At 42.7% G+C, this 18,021-nt stretch overlaps 1 protein-coding gene and 1 long non-coding RNA gene across 7 annotated transcripts in view; one reads left to right on the plus strand and one right to left on the minus strand.

Moving 5' to 3' along the window:
* Window positions 1-3,042: 3,042 nt before the first annotated feature.
* Window positions 3,043-10,369, minus strand: LOC125439845. The gene is made up of 3 exons (XR_007245593.1): window positions 10,091-10,369; window positions 8,563-8,632; window positions 3,043-5,073 (listed from the first exon to the last, which is right to left on the minus strand). It is a non-coding gene; the product is annotated as an uncharacterized LOC125439845 (long non-coding RNA).
* Window positions 10,008-18,021, plus strand: part of NR3C2 (nuclear receptor subfamily 3 group C member 2) — a 153,242-nt gene continuing 145,228 nt past the window's right edge. For 2 of the 6 annotated variants that reach the window (XM_048509126.1, XM_048509131.1), the window contains exons 1-2: window positions 10,008-10,572; window positions 14,456-14,522. The gene's annotated coding sequence lies outside the window, so the exon portion shown is untranslated. Of the gene's footprint in view, window positions 10,573-11,852; window positions 11,879-13,009; window positions 13,214-14,455; window positions 14,523-18,021 lie in introns of those variants that run through there. The other 4 variants (XM_048509128.1, XM_048509129.1, XM_048509127.1 and 1 more) reach the window with 4 other exon arrangements.

The raw sequence follows: 18,021 nt of genomic DNA on the forward strand, positions 1-18,021 counted from the left end.
CAAACATTGTATTCCTCTTGTGGTAATGAAGTCTTGCAAAGGATAGTGCATGATGTCAAGACCTATGTCACATGCAGGACAGGAAAGTGCAGGAATATTTAACTTTGTACTCTTTTCCTCCTTGCATTAATTGCTTAACCTGTATCTCCAGAGAGATGGACTTGAGGGAGCCCAGGGCACATGCTTCAGAGAGTGTGAGTATGTCAGGCATGAGAGTTAAAATACTTGTGAGAAGCAGACAGGGCTGTTGTTTTTCCTGAATTTGCAGCTAGTGAGCAAAGACAGCACTGCTTTGAGGGTATCATTGCCTGATACAAGGACTGTGCCAAGCAGTTTCCCAACACACACACACTGGCTGCTTTGGTGCCTTCTGCTTCTTTCATACGAGGGTAGTAAAGCTGCTGTTGCCATGGAGGGAGAGAGGAAGATGAGATGAGAGTGCATATTGATTGTGTGCTGACAGCAACAGTTCCTGCCTTGCTTCCCTTTGCTTAGCTCTATGAGGAATAGCCAGACATGCTCTCTTACACAGAAAAATAAGTCAGAGGACAGAGAGAAAGCTTACCAAATCCTCTCTTTGCTACTCTGGTGTAGCTAATAGATTAGGACTGGGGAGACTTGAGTTCAAATCTCTACTCAGCCATGAAACGAACTAAAACCAGTGACAATCTCTCAGCCTGGCCTATCTTACAGGATTGTTATTGTGGTAAAAAGGGGAAACTACTTAAACCATCCTGGGTTCTTAAAAGCATAATAAAAATGAGAAAAAAAGCACTATTCCCTCACTAAGGTAACAGTGACTCTTAAGGCCAACCTGGGGCATTGACAGAACTTGCCTCTACACAACTTCCTTTTTGTTCTGTACCACTCACGTGGGCACAGATGAGGAGAGAAAGTCAAACATTGGCCCATCTCCCTCCATCCCCAGGAACATCTTCACATGGGATTTCCTGACCTCAGAACTCTTCCCCACTCTCTGTAGGGCTGAAAAAGGAATCTAGGCCATCGTCTACCTGTCGGTCTGTCTGCCACTGTCCATGCTGTCCATTCTGGCCCTGTCTTGCTGAAATTGTGGCACTGAGCACCTAAAATCACTGTAATTAAGGCCCTTCATATTTCTCATGTACAATTTTGTAAAGCCTCCAGTTTTGAGCTCATTGAATAAAATACAACAGTAACATACGTTTGAAGTATGTTTTTCAGTGGCCATATTCTGGCCCACAGCACAAGCCAGTGGTTGCTTATGTCAATATCCATTAGCAATGTAACTGTACTATACTTGGAAGTAGTTCAACCACATTTACTGCTTAGGCCATTAAAGAGCATTTAGGAAAAAGAAGAAAAACTAGGTTAAAAGGGAGCATGTCTGTAATTCAGCTGAATCTTTCAAGTATATAGCTAATGTTAGGACACAAGAGGTTAAAAATAGACTGCAGATTAAATATTGATGTACAGCCAAACATAAACATACAGTATACAACGTGTTTACATATTTATTTTTAATTATTTATAAAAAATAGTTGAAAGCATGTATTTGAAACCCAGATAACTTCAATAAATTAATCTGGAAAAATAAAGACTACACTTGCTTGTTCTCAGATAACATCATCTATTTAGGGATTTATCTGGAAAACACTTGTTTCTTTTGCTAACTGGAAAAATAAAACTTGGCCTACGGTTAGAGCTTACTCTGAGAGAGAACTCAAATTGAAAAGTTGTTGGGATGGTTACAGTACAACCATAACTACATTTACGAGAGAGTCATTGTCCTTGATCTCAAGGGGATCACTTGTAAGTAAACATTCTTAGGATTGAACTATAACGCTTGATGAGTATCTATATGGACAAACTTCTCCCATAATGGCTATAATCAGCCCATACACATTTGAAGTAGAAACACAGGATCTCAGGTAAAATTATGACTTCTAGATAGGCTTTAAAAAAATAGCTTTTAATTTTTTTAAACAACTGCAACAAGAGTAACACGGAGGGGAAAAGACATACATGAAGTCTAATCTACATATATAAAAAGGTATACAGTATATTTTACCCTATATAATTTACTAATGTAGCAATGACAAACCCTCAGCCAGGGATGTGGAGGTGCACCCACTGGTTGAGGGTGCATGGTCATGCTCAAAAGGGCACTCTCCCAACAAGCCTCCCATCCACCTCCCCATTCCCCACCCAGCAAGCAACCCCAGCATGGTGGAGAAGTGGCACCACACAGCTCTCCTGCTGGGTCTTCGACCTTCCTCCCCATTCTCATAACCCCACCCTCCTGTCCAGGGCCCTGTCCTCCAGATTCCCACCCCATTCCAGATCCTGGCCAGAGGAGCAGGGGTGCCTTGATGCCCATTGCTCTGCTGACCAGGAAGGCCCTTCCCCCTCCCCACACAAGCCTGCTGCAAGGCCCTCCTGCCACCCCCCACCTTCACCAGGCAGAGCAGGGGTGCCTCAGCATTTGCTGCTCCACTGGATCAGCAAGGCCCTTCTGCCTCTCCCACATCTCTGTCAGGCCAGCCTGGCTGGCAGAGCAGGGGTGCCTCAATGCCTGCTGCTCTGCTGGTCCAGCAAGGCCTTCTTGCCTCCCTCCCACCTCCACCAGGTCATCCTGGCTGGTGGAGCAAAGGCCCCTTTGTGCCCACTGCTCCACTGGCCAAATAAGGCCTTCCCATCTCCCCCACCCCAATACCACCCTCCCCAACCGCAATACTCACCCCAAGCCACACCTTGCAACCCTCCATAACCTCAATTATAATCTTGCAACCCTTTCCTACCCCAAGCCTCACCATCCAACTCTTCCCTACCCCAATGCTCTCCTCCTGACTCTCTCCCATCCCAAGCCACCCCTTTCCACCCTCCCCTTCCTCATGCCAACTCTCCCCTTTCCACCTTGCCCCACCTCAACCCACCCCTTTCCACCCTCCTCCACCCCAAGCCACACCTTCCAAACCTCCCCAACCCCAAGCCTCACCTCTCTGACCTTCCCCACCCAAGCCAATCCTTTCCACGCTCCCCCAATCCCCACCTTTTCACCTATCCCAACCCACACCTTTCCATCCTCTCTTGCCTCCAATCCACAAACTCAGGACCAAGTAGATGGAAAGCATCATGCCGGGGGGCGAGGGAGATGCTACCACACCATTGTAGGGAAAATAATTCACCTTACCCTTTGCTAGGGCCCACTGCATCTCCCCGCAATGGGTTTTGCTGCTAGTATAACTATATTTGACTTCTCACCCAAACCTTATCCATACTATTATACTTTTTTATTAACTTCAAGGCCAACAAATATAAATTCTTTGATAATTTACTTATCCACCTAATTCCCATAATAGAAGGCTCATATTTGAATTTATCTTAATGTATACATTTTATGTAACTTCACACAATCCATCTCTTATCTCCCATTCAATATCGTTATATCTGAACTTACTACGATATCTATATCTGAACTTACTGTCTGAACTCACTATTTTCCTTAATATCTTAGTACCTGAGCATCTACTAATCTCATGGCATCATTTTTATTAGTACGCTTAAGTTAAACAGCTAAATGTTCTTAAATAAAATCCTTGTTCTTTTTGAGAAAGTCCTTAGCACTTGTTATTGAAATAATCTTCTGCTGATATTTATAAATGAACTCTTTCCCAATTGAGCCATGTAAAACATAACTGCTTATTTCTTAAAACATCAACGAGAAAAACATAGTCCTTTCTTCCATGTAAGACTATTAATGGTATTTCTTTCATCACAATAATGTCATTGTCCTCAATCTTTCATCACAATAATGTCATTGTCTTCAATCTTAAACTCTGATTTTCTGTTTCTAAGACTGCTGTTTTTTTTTATAGAAAATATAATAATGCCTCTGGACAGTCCTTTCAATTTTAGATTTTTTTAATTGACTCTGTAAATCTTTTCCATCTTTAATTCTATTTCTTCTTCTTCTTCCATCTTCAAAAAATTGGTCAAAGCCGAGATTTAACATTCTCTGTTGAAGAATCTTGATCTTCTGTTACCATCCTTAGCCTCAAGGCTTTCTCTCTAATTGGGTATTTCACTCGAAGACTGACTTGATCATGCATTTTAAGCTCCAATTGAAAAGAGTCCACTCCCTTTGTTTTAAGTTCTTCTTTGGTTCTTTTCATTATTTTCCTCTATTTGTATTAACTTTTTAAGATCAGTCTTTAATTCTGTTAACTCTTTCATAATTTCAGACATCATTGTTGGGATATTTTTTCAACTGTCTTTTAAAGAGTCTAATTCAGACTTAAGAATCATTATTGTGGTAGACATTGTTTTTACGTTGCAGGGGATTTCTCCAATCTCCATTGAAACTGACACCTATCTGATCACAGCCACTGTATTGGCAAATAATCACTAGATGTCACTGTTTAATGGAGTCTTTAATATTCCTATACTACAACAGCTCTCCCCACTCTCTCTGGTTTAGTGATATTTTCTAAATAGCGTTTCTTCTTTTCCAGTGCTATTCTGGCAACCCACCAAATGGAAGAGTGATAAGCTTGGGACTTTTTTTTGTCTTTAAACAACTGTCCCATTTTGGAGCCTTCTCATTCGAGATTCTCTTTTAATCGGATTTATTTTTAACTCTTTTCTGGATTCTACATTTTATTCATCATTCCATAGCTTTAGGAAGATCTTTTGATTCTTGCCAGGCTTATTCACAGCAGGATCTGGGCTTATAGATCTTTTTATTACTTCGTTCCATCAACAAGAAGTGCACGGCTTGGCTGATTCCCCCCATGGGATGTCAGTGGCTCAAGCTGGAAAGTGATGGTGGCGCCTTAAATTCTGGCTTCTCAAACCCAGTGGATCACTACAGTAAGAGATGCTGCGTGATCTTCACCAGAGGAGATTACCTCAGGAGTGCAAGTGGCTTTCTCTGGCTCCCTCCTTCACCTGTAGAGGCCTGCATCCTCCTTTACGATTGCAAATTTGAGCTTCATAGTCCATAACGAGTCTGAACTTGAAAATCCTGCACCATTGCTTTGAACAGAAGTCACAGTCTCAACTTTTAGATAGGCTTGACTCACAACACCGCCCCTGTTATAAACAATAACAATAGTTGAAAAAAAAAACCCTGAAAACAGCAATGTTCTGTGCGAAATATTATGATCAAGGAAGACTGGAATAGGAAATGCCCAGATGCCTGAACTGGAAGCAATTCAAAATGTCATCTGCTTTTATTAGTTTTTCAAAATAAGTCACATGACCATTAAAAACCAAATTTACAGTAGACTGATTTGGCACTGTGTCCCTAAGGTTGGCACCCTGGATATAAACTCACTTTAGTAGGAAAGAGGAGGCAAAATGTGGCACTTGCTGAACTTCAGTTATAATCTTGTTTTGCAATGCATTATCTGTAGCACATTTATTTCTATCTGTCCTTGGGAACAAAGATGACATCTGCCACAGAGTGGCTTAAATTTGTCTGACTGCAGCATTCAATGTTATGAATCTTGACTCAAGTTAACTTTTCTTATAAAATGTAATGCAAGGGAACAGAATTTCTCTTTTGAAATGCCCTTACTGCTACCCTTGACCTACTTGAAAAGTATGGCATGATGCCCTGAGCATTCACTAGTTACTGTAAAGCAGCAATAAGTAATCACAAAATACAATTCGTTTTCGTTTTTAAATATGTCTCTGTATATTCACATAAGTCTCAAAATTCATACTAGTGTACAATTCCTTGATTACTTTTCACTTGAATTGTAAATGTGTTAGGGAAAAACAGAATAAGCCCACAGAATTATGTTATCATGGGAATCTAAGTCAAGTTGATTTAATACTGCTTGCATACTTGCTCACATTTAAAGTAGCTTTTTTCCCCATGAAAAATGGTCTTTTATATTGAAGAGCATCTTCAAGAACCTTAGACCTTAAATTCGGAACTTTTGTGATGCTATTTTGTGTTTCAGACTATTATGAATGTTAGCAACAGCAGTTAAAAGGTTAAAATATTTTGCATTCTTTCCCCACTTGCTATTCTAAGGCACAAGTAGAATTTCATATTGAATCTGTACAAAACTTTAGTGCTGACCCCTTATTCTTTTATTAGCTATCAATGCTGCAACTTATTTTTATTGTTTACAAAAATAATACCCCACCTTTCCGCTCTCATAGTGAATCAAGGTGACTGACAGATAAATAATACACAGATTAAACATAAAATCACATTTAAAAACCATTAAAATCAATTCCTACTGCTAGTTTATGGTAATATAGAGGCAATCCACAGGGTGTGGGCCTGATCCAAACGATATGCTTATTCATATATAATGACTAAGTAGGACAGCTATACAGAGAAACCTTTAAGCAACCTTAGTGCAATAAACTGCTCTAATTTGATTATATAACTTCAAATAATATTTGCAGTTGTGACCATAATTTCTGTAACTACAGTTGTCCCTTCCACATTGTGACTCTCATGATGGCAGTTTGATATATTGCAAGATGGCATGAAAAAGTACTGTAAAAGGGAAGTTTAATGACATAACTGTTTAATAAAATGAATGAACAGCTACACAATTTTTCTTAAAATTAAATCTATATATATATAAAAAGCTAACAGTGACTTTGTTAGTCAATCACTAACGCTGAAACGGCTGGACGGATCGCCCCCAAATTTTCACATGACGTTCCTCCCTGTTGTGAGCAGGTAATCGGACCTTCAAATCGCCGAAAGTCCATACCTGAGCCAGGTAAAACGTCTTTTTCCTGGCGCACCAGGCCATGAAGCTGTTTGTGTTTAACTGCCACCTTACAATGTTCGTGCAGCATGTCTGTAGCCTGAGGGCTTGGTATGAGGGCTTAGAATGTTCGTGCAGATGGCCAGAGATGAGCAGTGAAAACAGTAAATAGGTAACACTTACACACTTTGCCGTGTGAGACGTCAGGTGGGGTCCCCCCCCACGCAGGTAACTTTTACTCTCTGTGCCTCACCCACTGCTACCACACAATACACATCCAGCTCACCCTCACACACTCTGCCCTCCCTCACATCCAACCACAACTTACCCACTTCCTTACCCATATTCGCCATAGCTCTCTTACTAAAAGCGAGCTGGAGTTTGCCTTTTTCTTCTAAGAAAATTAACGGGATGGGGGCGAACCAACACTACTGCCTCCGCTTCTTTTGCACATGGCCCTTTAAGAACCCAGAGAGCTGGCCTCGATCTGAGCGCCTCACCACCCTGCCTCTGCTGCCTGACTGGGATAGCCTCCTTGCCCCAGTTCTGCCTTACCCAAGCCAGGACTGTGCATGTCAATCTGCCTCATGGACAGCGGGATTCGCACTCTGGACAGTTCCATTGTGGAATGGAAAGGGTTACCTTATACTAAAAAAACAAGACACCGCCATATAACAATGTGAATTGAAAAGGGGAAGAGGGATTCCATTGGACCACCCAAAAGGTTATGCTGCAGATCATTGGACCTGCATGGACATCTGTGTGGGTTGCGGACTGTGATGAGAAGGACACTTGCCACAGCAACGCGGGCCCGGGGCCCGCTAGTTTGTAATAAAAGATCTGCAGTTCAAAGCATGGCAATCTCTCATGTGGCATCTCACAGTAATCTTTGTGTCTCAAGTTTTACATGGTTTTCCAGATCGTGGGGGGCACCGCACCCCTAACCCTTACAATGTGGAAGGGACAGCTGTACATGCCATTAGAATAAGATTTTTTCACAGAGCCATCCTAGGCAGTAACATCCTTTTAACTCCATTGAAGTCAGTGGGCTTAGAAGAGTATTGTGGTGCTTAGGATGGCCATGCAAATCTCAGATGTATACACTTATCTGGTATTACCCAAAATCCTGGGTGTATACTTATTAATGCAAGTGAGTAGAATCTGAATAAACTGTGACAGATATTGGAAATAAATTGATGATAAACTGGACGTTCACCAGAGCTCCAAAAGCTGCATGTTGTAGTGTTTGGTGAATTGTTCTCAGTGGACAGAAACACCCTATGAAGTATAAATACTACTTCTAAGGCATACACTTGCAGGAGAATGAGATGATCAAATAGGCTGTACCACTTCAGAATGAAGGTGCAAGAATCATGTATATTGTATGTTCTCCCAAGTATATATTTCCTAAATAAAAAAAATCAGTGCATCAGAGCACAGGTGGCTTAGCTTTTTTGCATGCTCTACTACAGTGATGGCGAACCTTTGGCACTCCAGATGTTATGGACTACAATTCCCATCAGCCCCTGCCACCATGGCCAATTGGCCATGCTGGCAGGGGCTGATGGGAATTGTAGTCCATAACATCTGGAGTGCCAAAGGTTTGCCACCACAGCTCTACTAATTTTCCATTTACTGGTAATTATTAATGCCTGTGGGGAACCTGGAAAAACATCATCTCTCACCTGTAGACTGAAATGGTGCAGCCTATTCAACCACCTCAGCATTCTGCACCCCTCATTCTGTTATATCTGTAGACCAGACCTAAGTCCCAATCTTATGAATTACTTAATGATAAAGGAAAGGCACTCTAAGCATGCTTTGAGCTTTCATTACTTACCCATATTACAGGACATTCAAGAATGTGTTTCAGTAGGGATCAGGCTGGAACTGGTCCTCATATGGCTGGTCTATGGTCATATGGCAGAATGAATAAGGAGCAATAATAGTATTAGCTTCTTTGACAAAATTTGGGGGGGGGTTGTGTAGTTTAAATTGTCATCCCTGTATCTCCACCCACAACCAAAGTGCAGGTTACCTTTGTTATAGAAAGTAGGAAACAGTGTACTTTGTAAACTGCAAAGTGCTACAGAACTGACAATAAAAAATGGCAATAAAAACTTCTCATTTGAATCTACAAATGGTCTCTGACAACTCAAAAGATCTTTAAGATTACTAATTTTTATTACCATTTGTTTTATACCGTACTTTTAATTGTGGCTTTATGCAGCATTGTGATGTGTTGCCAACAAAAAAAGGGTTAAAATCCCACTTTGGCGACTCACTTAATGGATGACCTTGAGCCCAACAGTACCTCAGCCTAGCCAGGATATAAACAGGAGCGGCAGAACCTGTGCACGTATGCCTCTCCCCGCTTTTTATGGGATGGAATACATAGCTGTGAACGATATATAAGGGTGGTGTTTCGCATCACAAGCGACACTAGTTGTACAAAGTCCATGGCTCTAAACCCATCGGGGCTTTATGCATTTAATAACGGCGTAATTTAATTATTCTTGTGTGTTCAGTGCTATTGGCAATAGAGGATGCAAAACTTTGGAGTGAAAAGCCTCGTGTTTTCTGGGCAGCGCAGGAAGCCGAGGAACCTGTTGTGCGTGGGTGGCCTCGGGCAGAGTCCGAAGCGCGAGGGTCGCCGTGATGGCGCGCGCGCCTAGCCTAGGTACGGCGCCGAGGCCACAAGCAGCCCTCCCCGCCTCCACTCGCTGTTAGCGGCAGCGTTTCCCTCCGCGTGATGCGAGCGGCTGTCGGCCTTGCCCGCTAGCTTGGCCTGGCCTGCTTTACGCGCCGCCGCCGCCTCCTCCTCTTCTGGGCCTCTGTGCGCAAAAGCCAGTCACGGCTCGCCAGGCAGTCCCAGGCGCAGAGCAGGTCAGAGACAGAGCGAGAGGCAATCCTTGTGGCGCGCCCCTCACTTTGTGCGCGGAGCGGGGGTGGGCGGGCGCCTCCGCTGCCGTGAGACACGCCCGGAGAGAGAGAGGAGGGAGGGTCCTCTGCTGCTGCTGCTCCTCCCTCCCTCCTTGCCCGCTCTGCTCTTCCTTTCCCTCCAGCCGCTCCAAACCAGGAACCATCCCCAGCAGAAGCCCGCTGAATGTGCGTGTGTGTGAAAGCGCGAGAGACACACTGGGAAGCAAAAGCGGGGAGGTGGAGGAGGAGTGAGGAAAAAGCGGCAGCGGCGGCAGGAAAAGGAGGAAGGTGAAGAGGGAAGGACACACGCACGGAGGAGGCTACCCAGAAGAGACGGCAAGGGGGGGGGGGCGGGGGGAGAGAGAAAAGTTTACACCCTCCGAAGCTGCGCTCTCGCTCTCTCTTCCACCCACCTCTTCCCGCGTCTGCGCCGCTGGGAGTTTTACCTGGAATGACAGAAGTTTTTTTCTTCCCCTTCAAAAAATATTTGGGCAAGGGTGTCTCCTTTTGAAAAATATAATAAAACCTGCTGGCTCCAACGCTCCCCGGCCTCTCCCTCCTGCCCTCTAATGTGACGGAACGGGGCAAGCCTCTCTCCAGACCGCCTTGCTGGGGGAGAGCGAGCTGTCACCGAGGAGGTGGTGATCCGAGTGGACTTGACCGTTTCCAGCGGCGCGGCCCCGGGGGAGAGGCTGCAACGACCCGCTGGCTGCCGCCGCGCCTGCCCGGGAGTTGCGTGTGAGACTGGGGCGACCCCCCGCGGCCCGCTGCCAGGATTTAACCCCAACTCGCCTCCGGAGACTAGATCCGCCGCTGCCGTTGCCGTTCGTCCCTGGTCACCCGACGCTTCTGGGGGGAGGGGGTCCTGTCGAGCTGGAGGGGTCTTGCCTCCTCCGGCCATTGCACGTCGCGGGGAGGAAGAATGAAGGTGAGTACAGGAAAATCCGCTGGTTTGCAATCGAGTGGGGGGGGGGGAAGGAGTTTTTATGGAGGGGCTGCAAGCAGGATTAACATGCATTAGTTCAGCGGGTCGTGTGAATGAAAGGGGACGGAATTAATGGGTGACACCAGTAATTCCCTCTCTAGGGACAAATGTGCACAAAAAGAAGGCACTGCCAGGTCGTTGGTAGTTCTGTCCGTATGCAAATTTATAACTTAGATAAAACCAGCCCCTTCGGCCTTTGAGAGTCTATTAAGTAGATGAGCTGGGCTAGTTATTAGCTTCGTAATGAGTTTGAAAATGCGGATCGATATGTCAGAGGGCGAGAAATGTGAAGGGCACATGACTTTTAAAATAGTTGCCTGGTTTTTATCCATCCATTTTTTTAATGTTAGTTTTGCCCTCCTTGGTGGGAAAACAGTCCCTGGAGTTGGAATGTGCACGAAGCACATCTCTCCCCCCACCCCTCCCTTTCAAGTCTTTTCTAGAGCGTAGGTCTCGTTTGTGCACTTTTGCAACCTTCCTTGTTCGGGGTTCCTGGTATTTCATTAAACTTTATTTCCCGGTGAGTTATTTTGGTCTGGCTATTATATGGAGGGAAACGGGATCGTGAAGGGTGTGTGCGCGCCAGCGGAGGAGGGGAGGAGGGGAGGATATGTCTGCTGGCGGGAGGAAGGGGATCGTTACAGCAGTGCTGTTCGGTGGTGCCAAAATTTGGGGACGGAGGAGAGATATTTTCATTGACCCGTAGAAGCCTGCGTCATTACAGCCACTCTTCGAAAATGCCCTTGTCTTCCTTCAGTATATTTAGAAACTCTGGCCTCAAAGATGGAGTGTGACGCGAAAGGCTTCCTAACCCTGCTGCGAGGGTCTTCAGTTTATGGCTCGCGCTGAGCAGTCCGTGCAACTTACAAACCCCGAAGAGCAGTTGGCAAAGTCTGTGCTAGACGCCATAAAATGCAGTCAGGGAACCAGAGGGCAAGTCCTTGAGTCTTTTAATAGGGCTTGTTTGTTTTTTTTATTAGTGGGGGGAAGAGCCACACATCCATGTTTTCCTGTCGTTTAAACACGGAAATTTAAAAAGAAAATTGAAATGCAGACGAGATCGGTCTTGCTTTTGGGGTGGTTCTGTGGCAAAGAAGCCACCAGTTAAGGCGCAGGGAGGAAACGGCTTCTAGAGCACTCACCTTGGCACAGGTGGAGTTAACAGCTATGAGAGGTTGCGGTAGGCGGGGAAAGCGCTTCGGAAACCAACCCCCAATCTGGATATTGTCTCCACTGTAAAGAGGAGAAGGTAGGGATGGGTGGGATGGAACTTGGGAAGTCGCCGTAGCTTGAGGACTTGGACGCTAATTCTTCCCAGGGATCGATTAGCGGAACGGAATTATCTTTGGCTTAAAAACAATCTGCATTTTTTTCGCTCCCTTTTAAAAAGTCTCTAGCCGTACATTTTCCCCGAAACGTATAAAATAGCGGATTAGTTTGGGAATCTCATTTCTAGTCTCCGTGTAGATGTGTGGGATTTGGGGGCTGGGCGAGGTGGGAAAGAGATGGCGACAGGTTCACCCCGTGCAAAAGTGGCCGAGCGGTCTCTTAGGTGGGTTGTATCTCTTTAAGGAGAGATACATTTTCCAGCTTGTGTCGCAGCAACTTTGTATCAGTCATGTCCCCCTCCTGGTGACTGACAAAAGGTTCTAGCCAATGGAAAGCCAGATGGGCCCAGATAGCGCGGCTTCGCTCTTTTGCTCGCCAATGGGAAATGTCGGGGGGAGGGACGTTGTCCTGAACTTTATCTGAGCACGTGACATGTTTTTAAAAGGACTTGGCACCTTCCCTTCCCCCCCTCCCCCCCGCACGGTGCCTTTTGGGATGCAGAATGAATCTGAAGTTAGGAACACTTTAAAAAAAGGAGTTAACTCTTCAGCGGCTGCTCCAAAGTGGGGGGAAGATGTGTATTATACCAACAGGTGGAGGAGAAGACAACATAGGTGGGCTGGCGGAAATAGGGCAGTTGTCCTTTTTACATAGGAGAATGATTCTCTTAACACAGAGATGATAGATTTCACACGCCCTTTTGTCGAGGAAAACCCCCCTTTTCGTGCATTCCGTGTACCCATGCTGTAGACTAATTAGGATCACGTTTTCATGTTATCCTGTCCGCACCAGGGGTATATAGGTGTAATTTTAAACGCTGTAGTTATTCCTGGCAGGTTCCCTGCAGGGATATCCCCAGGAGGAGGAGGAGGCGCAAGCTTCTAATTCAATACATAAAGAATTTCAGTCTGGATTTGGAAAGATAGAGAGGGTTAAAAGTTTTGGATGTGGGTTTTTAGTTAATCGTCTTTTTAAAATGTTCTTTGTTGCTTTGGGCATCTTTTTTGGAAAGGCGGTATCGCAGTGGGATGGCAGCCAAGCTGATATCGGGTTGATCGTCTGCAAAGCAGGCACAGTTTGAAGGAGGGAACTTTCGTTGCTATGGCTGGGTTGCCTGGGTGGGTAACTAGACTGGTGGAAGCTGGTTGGATTTAGGAGCCAGAGCTGTGCTTGAAGGCTGTAGGTACAATTTTCTGAGGTTAGAAAGGTGTGAGGCAGAACATTACCTGCCTGCCTGAGAAAGAATAAAGACTGGGTAAGTGAGTGTGAGGGGGGGAAGGGGGGTGCTGTTACAGTGGCTTGGTTTTTTTTTTAAGTTTTGAAATTCAGTTTAGAATTATTCTGACTCTGTCGAGTTAAATTGTTGCTCGAGCAGGACATGTAAGGTCTTAACCAGTTATCTGAAATGCCTTATTTGAAATGAATGGGGAACATTTATTGCAAATTAATTCAAGGGCATGGAGGTCCTACATATTTCCAAATACAAAAGTTTCTGAACTTATTTTTGAAATTAAATTTATATTAATCATTCGTCACAATTGTGCACGTTCTGTTGGAAGTAGATGCTAGGATTAACCAAACATGATTGTGCAGGTAATGCTGAACATTGCTGTGTTGTCAGCAAGCTTGGGGAATGTGGAAAGAAGAGTGAAAAGATTAAGTGCGCTATATCTTCTCAATTAATATTGCTTGATGCAGACTGTATACTGAGGGAGAGCCTGTTTCAGTTTTGGCATTTCATGTGTAAAACAGATATTCATATAGCGCAGTGGAAATAGTGTTGGCTGTGGGAAATCCAAGCTCGCTTACTTGCTTAGCAGTAAAACTAAATGGGTGGCCTTAGGGAAAATCATTCTCACCCTACCTCTCTAGGTTGTTCTGAATGATGATGTAATGAGATAACCTTGATGCTCTTTAGGGAAAGGATGGGATGCAAATGGCATGATACGCTGTTCAAAGAGCTTCTTCCGCACAATAGTCCTAGGGCACATATAAATTATTATGAATGCATGAATGACAGCTGGCAAGTCACTGCACAGATCTGGTGAAAAATCTCCAAGCTGCTACAGATATAGATAGTGTTCCAGGTGTTAGGCATTTCTATCTTCCTGAATCCTGAGGTGGTGCTTTAGTCCCATATGGGGTAGGTCGATGAAAAGTACAGGAACACTTGAACTGCTCTGATTGTGAACATCTACCCAGGATTTTATTGCCAGAACTATAATAAGGAATGATATGAAGGGCACAGCCATATCGGTAGTGTAAATATTTCCCTGTCAATTTCCCTGTCAGTTTCCACTTTTCATGCCCACAGTTTTGGAGAAGACCCTTGAACCTTTGGTTTGAGTATTAAAGGGAAAAGCGACCTATTTATAAAAGCTATACTTATTGCTTTCATTTTTAAAGAAACTGAATCTGAAGGTCAAGTTTCTAACTGTTTTAAGAGTAGTCAGTTAAGTGTTCTAATTTGCAATGTACTATTTATCGTTAACTCCAGGAGGAAGTTGAATGAAGTGGTGCAAAATTGATAAATACATGCCATGATTTGCCACAAGTGGCTTCATGTGAGTTAAATCAATTTATCAGTATTTATTGGATATTATGTAATGCATGCTTCTGTTTTGTAAAATGTGTGTACTTCTTGCATGTCAGTCTTTGTTACATTGTATGTTTGAGGAAACCCATTTTTGGTTATAAATTACAGTACTGGGTTTCTTTGTTTATGTAACCATAGCTTTATTCTATAGTTGATTTTCCTAAAAATGGAGGCAGATTTTTCTAAAAATTAAGATAACAAGATGGAAAGCAAGTGTAATGGTTGATAATGAACAGTATGGCAAAGGAAGTAAATGCATGGCAAGGAAAAGCGTAAATATAAAATGTAGGTTTTAGCCAAATTTAATATTAGTGTGTTTGGGGTGAGGGTGGGACCATCTCTCAATAGCAGAGCAGCTGCTTTACAGGTGGTGGGTCCCAAGTTCTGATCTTGTTTTTTTTTCCGATTAAACAGATTAGGTGGTATGAAAAGCTTTTACCTGAGACCCCGGAGAGCTAGTTGTCAATACTGTGCTTCATAGTCCAGTGGTCTGATGTAGTGTCAGGTGGCTTCATGTGTTCAAAAGTGTTCTGAGACTATACTGAACCATGTGTTGAGTAAGCTATGCATGACACAAAATAGGGCTCATTACAAAATTTAATGATCCATATATCTTATGGATATCAGTATTTCAGATTTACATCCCATTCCTTTAATGAAATATTCAAGTAACCTTTTGTTTTATTTCTTCCTTTTCACTGTTGTGGTCCAGGATGTTTAAAATGAGAGAGTTATTGTCTATCTTTTGCGTAGTAGTGATATAACTTTGTATATACATTTTAGTTCCTTGACAAAAAACTTTTACAACTGCTGTGTAATTAAATTGCAACAGCAATCCTCAGCAAAGTTTCTTAAAAGTAAACTTGAATGAAATCACAGCAAGTATTTGGGGCGGGGGGGGACTATATTGGGATTTTAGTCTGTACATGGTTCTGTGGTTACATGACGATGGAAAAATCAGGACTAAAGACTAGGGCTGCAATCTAAGTTTGCACACTTACTAAAAGAAAGCATAATTGAAAACTGGGGTTTCTGAACAAACAAATGTTGCATTCAGCTGTGCTATACAGTCCTTCGAGGCCAATTTCTATTCCAAAAAATGGTAAATCTCAGAAGGGTTTTCAAAGGACAAGGCTGGATTTCCCAGTTAATGGACAAATAAATTAGATGTTCAAAAGTTAAATTTAATTTTGATTTTATTGAATATCCACATATTTAACAAACTTGGTAGGGTAGCAAAGCTTTATCTGCTTAGTCTGTCTCTTTAGCCCATATGTGTCCGGCACAATGTCTCTGTTGTGTAGAGTTCTACACATGTATACCTGACATGTACAGTCACTGCTTTCTGAAAATAAGGAATCCTGTGTTATTAGGGATCTGTGAATAATAATCTATATATGCACCCTTTTATGAGATGTATTAAATTCATATGAATCTTTGCTGTATATCAAGCTGATATCCAAGGGTTATCCCAAAATCTTTTCACTTACAAACAGCCACACTTTATAAGAATAGTCCTGGTCAGAGTCCTTAGATCCTTTTCTAAGTATCAACATTGCCTGAAATCATTCTGTACCTCTTCAATTTCTGGCTGATTCCGCATGGGCCAAAAACAGCAGTGTGAAAATGGTGTAAAAGGGTTTAAAATGCTGTAAAAGGGTTTATACTGTTTTCACACTGCTGTTTTTTGGCCCATGCGGAATCAAACTTCTGTGGTGCTAACTGACAGCTTAAGGTAATCTGAGTCTGTGGATTACAGTTTGAGTCCTTACTTAGTGTAGTGAGGAAGAAGACTATGAAGATGATCCATGATTTTTGTAGAATCTGGCAAAATGCCAGAGGGCCTTATTGAGCTGTCTAAAGAGCCTGATAAGGAGTCCAGAACTCATGTTGGACAGCTTTGATTTAGGCATCAAGTTTAATGTGTTGAAGTGAGGGAAACTTCTCCTGTACCATTGCCTTTACATAATCCACAGAAAGTGTACATCAGCCTTAAGTGACCTTTTAGATAAGCATTCAGGTAGTGGCCTTCTGCTGCTGTAGTGTGTTTGAAAGACAAAGTGAGAGAGATTTTATATTGGATTATGAAATATACAATACAAGTATATATGTGCTAAAGGTGCACATGTTTTCTGTGTTTAAAAAAGATATCAAGTTGCTTCCATACCTTATATTCCAGGTTTCCTTATTAACATGTAAGCTTGTTTAGCACGGATATTTATTTTCTTATTGGTGGATTTTATTTTAGTTCTATAGGTCTATAGGTAGCGCACACATTTTCACATATATGGTTCATACTTCAACCCTAGAACCACCAGTGAATAGTGAACGTCTCTCAGCAGTTTTACAGAGCAGCGATCTACAATGTATAGAATTCTGACTAAGTGGAGTTACTGATATACTTCTGTATGCCCATATAAAAGAGCAAACATTAAATTGTGTAGCCGAAATAATGAATTTTAAAATATGTTTGGCAGTAAAAATGTTTGGTTTATTTCACTTCATTGAAACATATAGGCACTTTCCTATCCCCCTTTTATGTTCCAAATTGATTCACAGCTGGATTATATTTTTAAATATACATAACTAAATTATACTACTTTGTGAACACCTCTATTTTCAAAGGGAATCATGTCACTGGTGTTCACGTACCTATGTGTCAGTTTTGAGATTTACACTGACGTGACAAACCCATGAGAATTTATCTGTAAATTTTTTTTGTTACCTGATTGTTGGTTAGAAGAGGTATATCTAGTTTGTAAACAAAACCTACTGTAGCAATCATGGATTTCTTTGGAAGACTTGCAAAACTGTATGGAGTCATTTTAGACGGTTACAGCCCCACGAGACATCTGCAATTCTTAGGGTACTAGGAGCAAACAAAAAAAAAGTTAACCAGGTTTAATCAGTCATGTATCATTGGTAAGAGAGAAAAATAAAAATGAACAATACCTTCTTCTTGCCTAGTGTATATGCTAACCTAGCCAAAAATATAGATTATTAGTTCTTAGTTGATAGTTCTTAGTTGATAGTTCTTAGTTGATAGTTCCATGGGAATGTCAACTCAATGCATGGCAGCTGTGAAAAAGGCAAACTGTATGCTGGGGATAATTAGGAAAGGAGTTGATAATAAAACTGCAATGATTGTCATGCCCTTATATAAAGCAGTGGTGCGACCGCACTTGGAGTACTGTGTTCAGTTCTGGTCGCCACATCTCAAAAAGGATATCGAAGAGATAGAAAAAGTGCAGAGAAGGGCAACGAGGATGATTGAAGGATTGGAGCACCTTCCTTATGAGGAGAGGCTGCAGCGTTTGGGACTCTTTAGTTTGGAGAGGAGACGTCTGAGGGGGGATATGATTGAACTCTATAAAATTATGCATGGGGTAGAAAATGTTGACAGAGAGAATTTTTTCTCTCTTTCTCACAATACTAGAACCAGGGGGAATTCATTGAAAATGCTGGGG

This window comes from Sphaerodactylus townsendi, linkage group LG10 (genome assembly GCF_021028975.2).
Source record: "Sphaerodactylus townsendi isolate TG3544 linkage group LG10, MPM_Stown_v2.3, whole genome shotgun sequence".
In the NCBI taxonomy this organism is placed as follows: domain Eukaryota; kingdom Metazoa; phylum Chordata; class Lepidosauria; order Squamata; family Sphaerodactylidae; genus Sphaerodactylus; species Sphaerodactylus townsendi.